The sequence below is a fragment of the Adiantum capillus-veneris genome, chromosome 1 (assembly GCF_014529385.1).
Source record: "Adiantum capillus-veneris isolate H3 chromosome 1, ASM1452938v2, whole genome shotgun sequence".
Classification (NCBI taxonomy): Eukaryota; Viridiplantae; Streptophyta; class Polypodiopsida; order Polypodiales; family Pteridaceae; genus Adiantum; species Adiantum capillus-veneris.
The window spans coordinates 132,429,787-132,438,675 of NC_140931.1; positions in this window are offsets into that span (position 1 = coordinate 132,429,787).

The window sequence follows — 8,889 nt, forward strand, 5'->3', positions numbered from 1 at the left end:
CTTGGGGCATTTATTAAAAAATAAATCAATCAATCAATCAATGAAAGAATAAAATGTTATGCTTTAGGAAGTGTCTGCTAGGTGGTCAATCGTCCCCACATGGGGTTAGCAAGCATAGCATAAGAATTTATAAGTATTTTGTCCATGTGTAAATTGATATCAAAGTTAATCGAAAATTTTAGTGAGAGAATGGTACCTTGTGTTTTCTTCTTTAATTAGTGAATATGTTGTGCCAAGACTAATATTGCTTGATTTTTAAATCATAAAAGGTTAAGTTTTAGTTGCTCATAAAGAAGAAATTTGTACTTGTATAGCCTTTGGATAGACAATAATAATCAAATCTTGCCATGTAGATTTTATTATTGTGAGTAAAGTGTGTAAGTTATCTCTTCACTCGTTGTTTGTGGCTACCTCCACCTAGTTCATTATTTGCACATGCACGAAAAGAAATTCTATTGTAGTGTGCTCATTAAGTATTAGTATCATTGGACATGAGCTTCATAAAGAAAATCTTCCACTAATAAGTATAACAAACTTTCTCATTATTGTAAAAAGGAGACTTATGCTATGGTAGCATTAAGAGGAAAACGAACTTTATTGAAAACCACCCAAACACCTTGTGCTACTCCTCTTGCCCTTTGGTTGGTTTGGGACTACGGGTAAGACTGTATAATGCATATGTAGGAGTTGATTTAGTAAATGATACCCCAATTAGTATATATAGTAAGGCAAGTGATTAAGTGTTCTCTTGGTTGTTTTCCCCGAAGCAGTAGCATGTACTTACAGGTAAGATAGGCTTACCCCAAAAGCCTAGTAGTATATACTAAATCAAGTGATTGAGTGATCTCTCGATCCCTATCACCAAAGAACAACTTTCTTACAAGTAAGGCAACTTACCTAAGAAGGCATGAGTAGTCGTATTCAACTTGTGTATTTGGGTTTTTTTAAAGAAAATAAAATCAAAATACTCCACACTTTCTATCATCATTTTGCCTTTAAGAGGTTTTGAATAGTCTTTCTTGCACATAAGATCCCAAAGAGATTGTTTCACGAATGCCATTAGGACAAGGATATTAAAAGGAGATAATACCTTGTGATGATTGACTTACCTTATAACAAGGGAAATTCAACTCATTATCAACATTATCGACAAGAGAGGATTCAATTGAGGGCTTAATCCAATATAGGATGCCAAGAAAGCCTTGTAAAATTGTGCAATGATGCAAGCCCAAAGATGTAAATAGGGATGTTTCATTAGGGATGTAAATTTCCTATTTGAGCAATGGACATAACTGAATGCAATGAATGTCTTTGGGACTCTACGACAGACATGATCTTTGCTACACCAATTGCATGTATGTATGTGAAGTGTGGCGATTTCTTGGAAAAAAGGTTGTGTTCAATGTAACCTTGACAAGACAATATCTCTTTAGGATGTGATGATTTTTGCATTGTGGATCTACAAGAAGGGGAAGAAAAGTATCTGTTACTCTAAACGCAAAACGTGAGTTTTTCTCTCTTGTTGCATTTAGCAAGACATTGACATGCACAAAGTAACAATTTGTAGAGAAGGATGGAAGAACTACAAGTGCCAAGTGAGTTTATGCTTGTGGTTTCTAGAATCTATGAGAAGGTGATTTCAGACATTTTTGTAAGCACTATTGGGGTTAAACAAGGATGTCCGTTGTCACTAACTCTCCTTGGTCTATGCATCGATCAATTGGAACAAATAATGTTACTTGACTTTATGCAAGAAGAAGGCATTGAAGAGGTCACTATTTGCAATGCGGTAATCATGCTTTTGTTGTATGCGGATAATGTAGTGCTTCTAGCACACACTTTAGAAGATGCACAAAAGCTAATGGTTGTCCTTGAGAACTTTTGCTTGCATAGTGGGCTGATTGTGAATGAATCCAAAATAAAGGTTATGCTTGTGAAAACCAATCATAAGGAAAAGCCATGCATTGTGTACAACAATGAGACACTTGAAGTTGTTGAGAGCTTTAAGTACGTTGTCCTTGAGGTTGTAGCCAATCACAAGTGGCATGAATGTGCTATGCGTCGTGGGGAAGCAGAAAAGAGCATACTATGCATTTGTGAACATGTGTAATTTGGGAAACATCGAGTGTTGGGCTCTCAGCCTGAATTGACTCACAAGTGAATGAAGCTTTTCTACAACGCCAACGTATTACGGCTTGGGAGAAATCCGTCTTAGAAACTTCTCCAAGTTAATACACAAACACCATATATGCTCCTACTTCTTGAGTCGGGATCTCTTCCAATTGAGGTTATGGGCATGGAAAGGGTTGTGGAGTACATGATAAAGATGCGTCAAAACCCCTCACATCTACTACCTACAATTGCATGGGAAGCAAGCAAAAAAGTTCAAAAGACGCATAAAAGCAAGGTCTTGAGTACGGGATGGATGCAAGATATAAAAAAGTGGTTTGGGAGATAGTTGTAGATTGGTTCACTATCAATGTGTTGTGGTGCTTTAATAATAAACCTTTCTTCACCAAATAGCCTTTCAACTTAGTCTACTAAGTGTGAAATTCACTTTCACTTGATTCCTCATTCCCAGTAGTATATGTGAGAGGTGGTTGCAGTTGGGAGGCCCTCCCCATCATGTGTGATCTTTTTATGACCCAATCAAAATTAAATCGGCTACCAAGGATAAAAATGATATCAAACATTGCTGAATTCTTGTCCTTGTTCACTTTCAGACATAAAAATAAAGTGCATTGAATTTTCTTTGTGCGAATTTGTGTCATAGTCCTCTAGTATGTAGTAATGCTTTTTGTTACTCCTTAGTGCTTCTTGAACCTATGTGGGGATGGTCTCTTGATTGGATATGTCTCTTCCAACTCTACAAGAAAGCTCCCTCAGTGAATTTGGCCAAATAAATTACTACTAGTTGTAATTGGATTTGAAAAAGCTACCCCCTTGTGAACTTTGACTATTGAGGAGCAAGTAAGAACTCATGATGGCCTATGTTATGAAAGTGGTTGAAGGAGGTGAGGAAAAGTTTCAATAGTAGATTGCACTTCTCTTAAGACCTCTCTCTAAAAATGGAACAAATAAACACCAAAAGTGTGGAAGGTGAACATGTGTACGCATGAAGAGCGAGAGAGAGGAGAGGGCACATAGACTGTGGGTGGAGCTTCACTACAATAGTGTGTCTTGTTGTAGCTCCTTATTGATATATTATGTGGTGATAAGTATAAGTGAGTAAGTAAAGGGTTAGCGGACAATTGAACATGCCCACTAGTCCTCTAATTGCATCAATGTACCTTCAAGAAAGCTATGGACATATGTACAAGGTATGTAAGTCTAGATCTCTACCCAATTCTTATAAATACTTGACGGTGTGCAAACATTTCAAAGGGTAGACCTTTGGTTAGTAGATTAGCAGGGTTATCATTTGTGTGAATCTTGACAAGCTCTATGCACTTTTCCTCAAGCACCTGATACATGAATGTGCATTGTCTTTGCATAATACACTGGATTCAATGCTAGTTGGATAACATCTAATTATCACAATGCAAAATTGGAACCTTTTGCATTGATGTCCAAATCTCTTCACTAGACTAGTAAGCCATATAACTTCTTTGTTGACATATCTGGCATCGCAACATACTCTACTTTTGTGGTAGACTAAGACATACAAACTTGTAGACAAGATTTCCATGAAAATGCACCATGAGTGTATGTAAAGACATAAATTGTCATAGAGTTTGCGTTGTCCATGTTCCCCCCATAATCTGCATTTGTGTAGCCAACTACACATGCGTCTTTGCCTCCAAAGCAAATGCACAACTCTTTTGTACCATTCAAGTATCTAATCACACCCTTAAAACTACCTTTCCAATGCTTCTTGCCAAGTTTAGCCACGAATCTGTTAACAACTCCCATTGCAAATACAATGTCTAGGTGGGTCCCACTCATGGTGTACATCAAAGAACCAACTACGTATGCATAAGGAATCTTGATCATCTTAGCCTTTTCCTCATGACATTTGAGAAATCCTCTTGGCTTAGTTTCACATATGGAGGGAATGGAGTAGATAAAATCTTCCTTCCCTTCATATTGAAATACTTTAGCACATGAAAAATGTACTCTTACTATGAGTAAAGAATCCTCTTTGACTTTTTTACATAATCTGCATGCAAACAGTGTGGTTTGATTTGCCCAAATCTTCCATGTCAAAGTTCTCATGCAACTTTGAATTTAGTGCATCTACCTCAAGATTGTTCTACCCTACAATAAGCATATCATCCACATAGACGATCAAAATCAAAAGATTACCATTTGCAGCTTTCTTCATGTAGAGGCAATGATCGTTTTTTCTCTATTTATACCATTGAGACTTCATAAAAGCATCAAAATTATGATACCATTCCCCTAGAGCCTGCTGTGCAGACCATAAATCGCTTTCCTTAAGCTTATACACCAACTTCTCTTTGTCTTTCTCACCAAAACCCTATGGCTGTTGAGCAAGTAGAATGTCACCATCATCTCTGTTGACACCCCTATGAGCATGATTGCACATGGAATAGAGGCAATAATAGAAAGGCAACAAAACAATTAAGCGTCTATCAACAAAAATAAAAATGATGAAAAAAGGTTGTTTGTCATGCAACATATGTCAAACATTATGTCTTATGGTGCATCTACATCACGTGATGATAATGTATGGTATGTGGATTTTGGCGCATTGAACCATATAACTTGTCATGGTGAATGGTTCAAGAATATGCATAATTTGCAACATGTTGGTTATGTAAGAGCTGGGACAACATAGCACACCTTATTGCACACATAGGTGTGTACCATGACCTATGGAAAATGGCAAAGTAAAATACATGTATGATGTACTCCGTATGTCAAACATATAAAATTTGATACCTATTGGACAAGTGGTTGAGCAAGGATTATAGGTCATATTCAATGATGATGGTCTCTATGTAGAGAAAAATGGAAAACTTATCATATGGAAAGAAAGCATGTCCACACTCAATGTGAACATGGTTGAAATGAATGCTACCATGTTTGCATAGGGTTCAAGTATTGCTGCAAATTTAGAAAGATGACATAAGCATGGTGGCCACACAAATGTGCAAAGGCTAAAATTGATGCAAAGTAAAGAACTTGTCACAATTCACAATTTCAAAATTGAAAAAAAAAATGTGAGGCTTATCAACGTGGGAAGCAAGCAAAAGTTTCCTTTTCGTAGGAAAAACAGGTGAGAAAAAATGTATTGAATTTGGTACATTCCAATGTATAGGGTTTACAAAGAATGCATCAATGGGAGAATGCAGGTTTTATGTAACGATCATTGATGATTGCGTGTGTAAAGTGTGTGTTTATTTTATGAGGAGAAGAGTGTAGTGTTCACTCATTTGGGGAGAGAGAGAGAGAGAGAGAGAGAGAGAGAGAGAGAGAGAGAGAGAGAGAGAGAGAGAGAGAGAGAGAGAGAGAGAGAGAGAGAGAGAAGTCAAATGGATTTTGAATTGCATTATATATTGGTTGTGTTGCCATGCATGCGTCAACTGGTTAAGATAGAATCAAGAATAAAAAGTTTTTTAAAAAATCCTTCATGTCACTTGTAGTGATTTGGTTTAAATGTTTCGTGCAAAAACCTACATCAAGTGCCACATGGACCTATCTATGTGGTGTCAATGCCATGTATATGACTACATTGGAGTTTACTGTTGAGGGAATCCGCATGGCAAGCCATGCGGAAGTGCGTATTTCAAAAGAGAGGCACTTGGTTGAGAAAAAGGTGCATGTTTGAGAGAGAGAAAATGAAATGAAATGTTATATTAACGTCTTCGAAAGGCCAAAATGACCTATGAGACCAAAAATTTACAATTGGTGAATCTAATATCATGTCTGAGTACAAAAATTACAAAGAGCTAACACTAAAAAACACTAAGGAAATAGGAAATGAATCTAAAGCTGATTCGAAATTGAGACGAGATGGGGGGGGGGGGGGGAGGTTGGTGGGTTCAAATGAAATCTCTCATTGGTCGCTATCGAATCTCATCAACCTCCTCCATGGTCAGTACTGTGCTTGGCCATCTTGCATGACGAGCTAAAGTGATCTGTATCTTCTGCTGCTGCAGCCTTCGTCGATGGTGGGAGGTCCCCCGAGGTCATGGGCATCTGGATCTGCCTAGCTCAATGGCTCGGTCAAGCAATGTACCCCTAGTGTGGGTGGGCTCTGAGATCTGTTGTGATGACTGCTCCTCTAGCTCTTCCCTGGTTGGTGTAAAGAAATCTGTGATTCGTCTTTGAGACTATCTTTCCCCTGATGTCCTTAGCAAGCTCTCCCTAAGTCTGCGTAGCTCTAGCAGGAACAATCCGAGACATCTCTGATCCTTGTATCTCATGACTCTAGAAAACGGTTCAAAACCTTCTCTGAACAGGCCGTGGCAGCGGCTGCATATCTCATAGTACGTCGGGCAATGACATGTAGAGTGTAGCTCTATCTCTGGCTCTAAGTTACATAGGTGACATATCGTGGCCCCTGCTGGCACCCCTCGGAATCGGCCAGTCTCGATATGGAGCTGATGTGAGGATGTGCGTATCTTCCCAATAGCTCATCGTATCCCATGCGATAAGTGCATATCCATGTATGCATGCCTAGTCACAGAACCATCCTCCGTGAGTTGGAGAAGATGCTGTTTGTAGAAGGCCATCTTCGTGGCCAACTCCTGTGTCGGTTGTATCCATGTGCTCCTGGTATCTAGCTGAATCGGATCTTTGTGTATGAGTCTAGTGATCTCTGTCTGTGTGAGAGACAAGAAGGGTGCATCTAGGGAGAATTAAAACGGAGGAATTCCATCCATGTTGAACCCATGTGACTGAAATCACGCTGTCAGCTGTCCATACCAACATGTTGTATCGGCTTGTAGCGCTAGTTGTCGAGATGACTCCAGGGCAAGCCGAGCGTATCTGTCCCTGGGGAGATCCCATAAACCATGTATAAAGGATACTGATCTAGTCAATGCCTCCACCACGAGGGGGGGGCAGCTAGCTCGGCTCGGATAATCTCATGCGATACTGATGCCTTAGCCCGAATCATTCAAGCGATCATAGAGACCGGAGGCCTCTCGATACATCTCCATCCATATGTGTTGCCAGATCTCCCATGCCAGATCTATTGAGGGTCCCCATAGCTGAACTCCATAGAGCATAACTGAAGTCACTAGAGTGCCAACTGAACCTGCGAACACATCCTCTCCAATCCTCCCAAGGCTACATATGCTCTCGTCAGTCTAGTCTCTGATGCTCTCCTCAGTGAAAACACCGGTCCATTGAAGACTACCCCAAGATAAGTACATGCATGTGTGTACTCCATAGTCTCCTGGCCATACGTAAATGTGGGTGATGGGATGAAGTCCTCTGCTACAAGACCATCATGATCATGTGCTCTCCTTGTCTTCATCTTGTCAATGGCTTTCCTTACCCTCTTGGTAGTAAAGAAAGAACATGTCTTCAGGCATGTCTCTAGTGGGTCCAACAAAGGTAGTTGCCCTGATGTTGTATAGAGAGATGTCGCATATCCCCCCATGTCTCTGTGGATGTGATAGCTGGTGGTGGTGAATGCTCATGGAATAGCCTCCATGCTTTGCCTGAGTCTTGACACATAAATAGATGATACAGTTTCCACTCTATCTTAGATAGATAAGCCCTTTTTTTTTGTCGCACTAGGCGGCGAAAGATAATTCGTGACTCTCTATGTGTGGTGATACCCATGAGCACTTCCCTCTGTAATTTGATCCTCGTCTCTCTACACTCCTCATCATACCAGCTGTTTTGGGGCATGCTCCTCAATCGTCTCCGTGTAAGCTAGCTGTGGGGGTATGCCTCTGATGCTGCAGCATGGAGTGTCTTTGTCAATATCTGAGTGAGTTTAGCTAGTGGCCGTCCCGGCTCCTGAGTGCATAGATACTACCTGTATATATCATCCATATACACAGGATCCGTCTCCCTCATGAAGGTATACCAAGTGTGTGTGGGGACCTCTCCTAATGGAGCTGCGTTGAGCTGAAACGTCAGGGTGAAAGACAAGATAGCATGATCAACTGCTACTCCAACTGGCCCAGTGCCCACCATGAAATCTTGAAAGAATGGAATGAGACCTAGCTGGGCAATAACATAATCCATTGTGCTAGCACCATGTCGCTGTGGAAAGCAAGTAAAACCTCCAGCTGTCAAAAATCTTTGTAGGCCATTCAAAATGGCCAATCTATGTGCAGTTCCCATATCTATCAAGTATTTGCCATACTCAGTGTATTCCTCATCTTGTGATAGTCTGGATAGGCCCATCTCTATCACGTCCATCTCCCTAAGCATCTCCTTGGAAGTATCATAAAATATTGTTTGGTGAAGGGAAGTCCTAGCATTAAAGTCCCTTAGTATGATAATGTCACCATCCTTGGAAAACTCCCATATGTCATTATCCAAAATAGCAAAGGGGGAATGTCCTCTAGGTGATGCATATACTGACGTACTAGAGGAAAGTAACAGATAGCAATGTAGAGGTATCTTCTTGTCTCTGCCCTGAGCCTCACCCACATGTACCTAGCCTGTTCATCCTTGTGCGCTATATATATCAATGGGTACAACTCTCACTCTTGACCTAATTTCATGCTCTTCAACATGCATGATTTTCTCTCTTCATATACCACAAATCTAATTTCATCATACAGGGGTTGGAATTCCAAGTTTTGATGCTCATTCTCTAAAGTTATCTCAAGAATAGGGGTATATTGGTAAGCCATGCTTCCCTTCTTTGCATTTCTAATGGCTTCGCATAATTCACTCGGTCATGGCTCCTCTGCCTCTAGGATAAGTACCATAGAATATGACCTACTATCATTT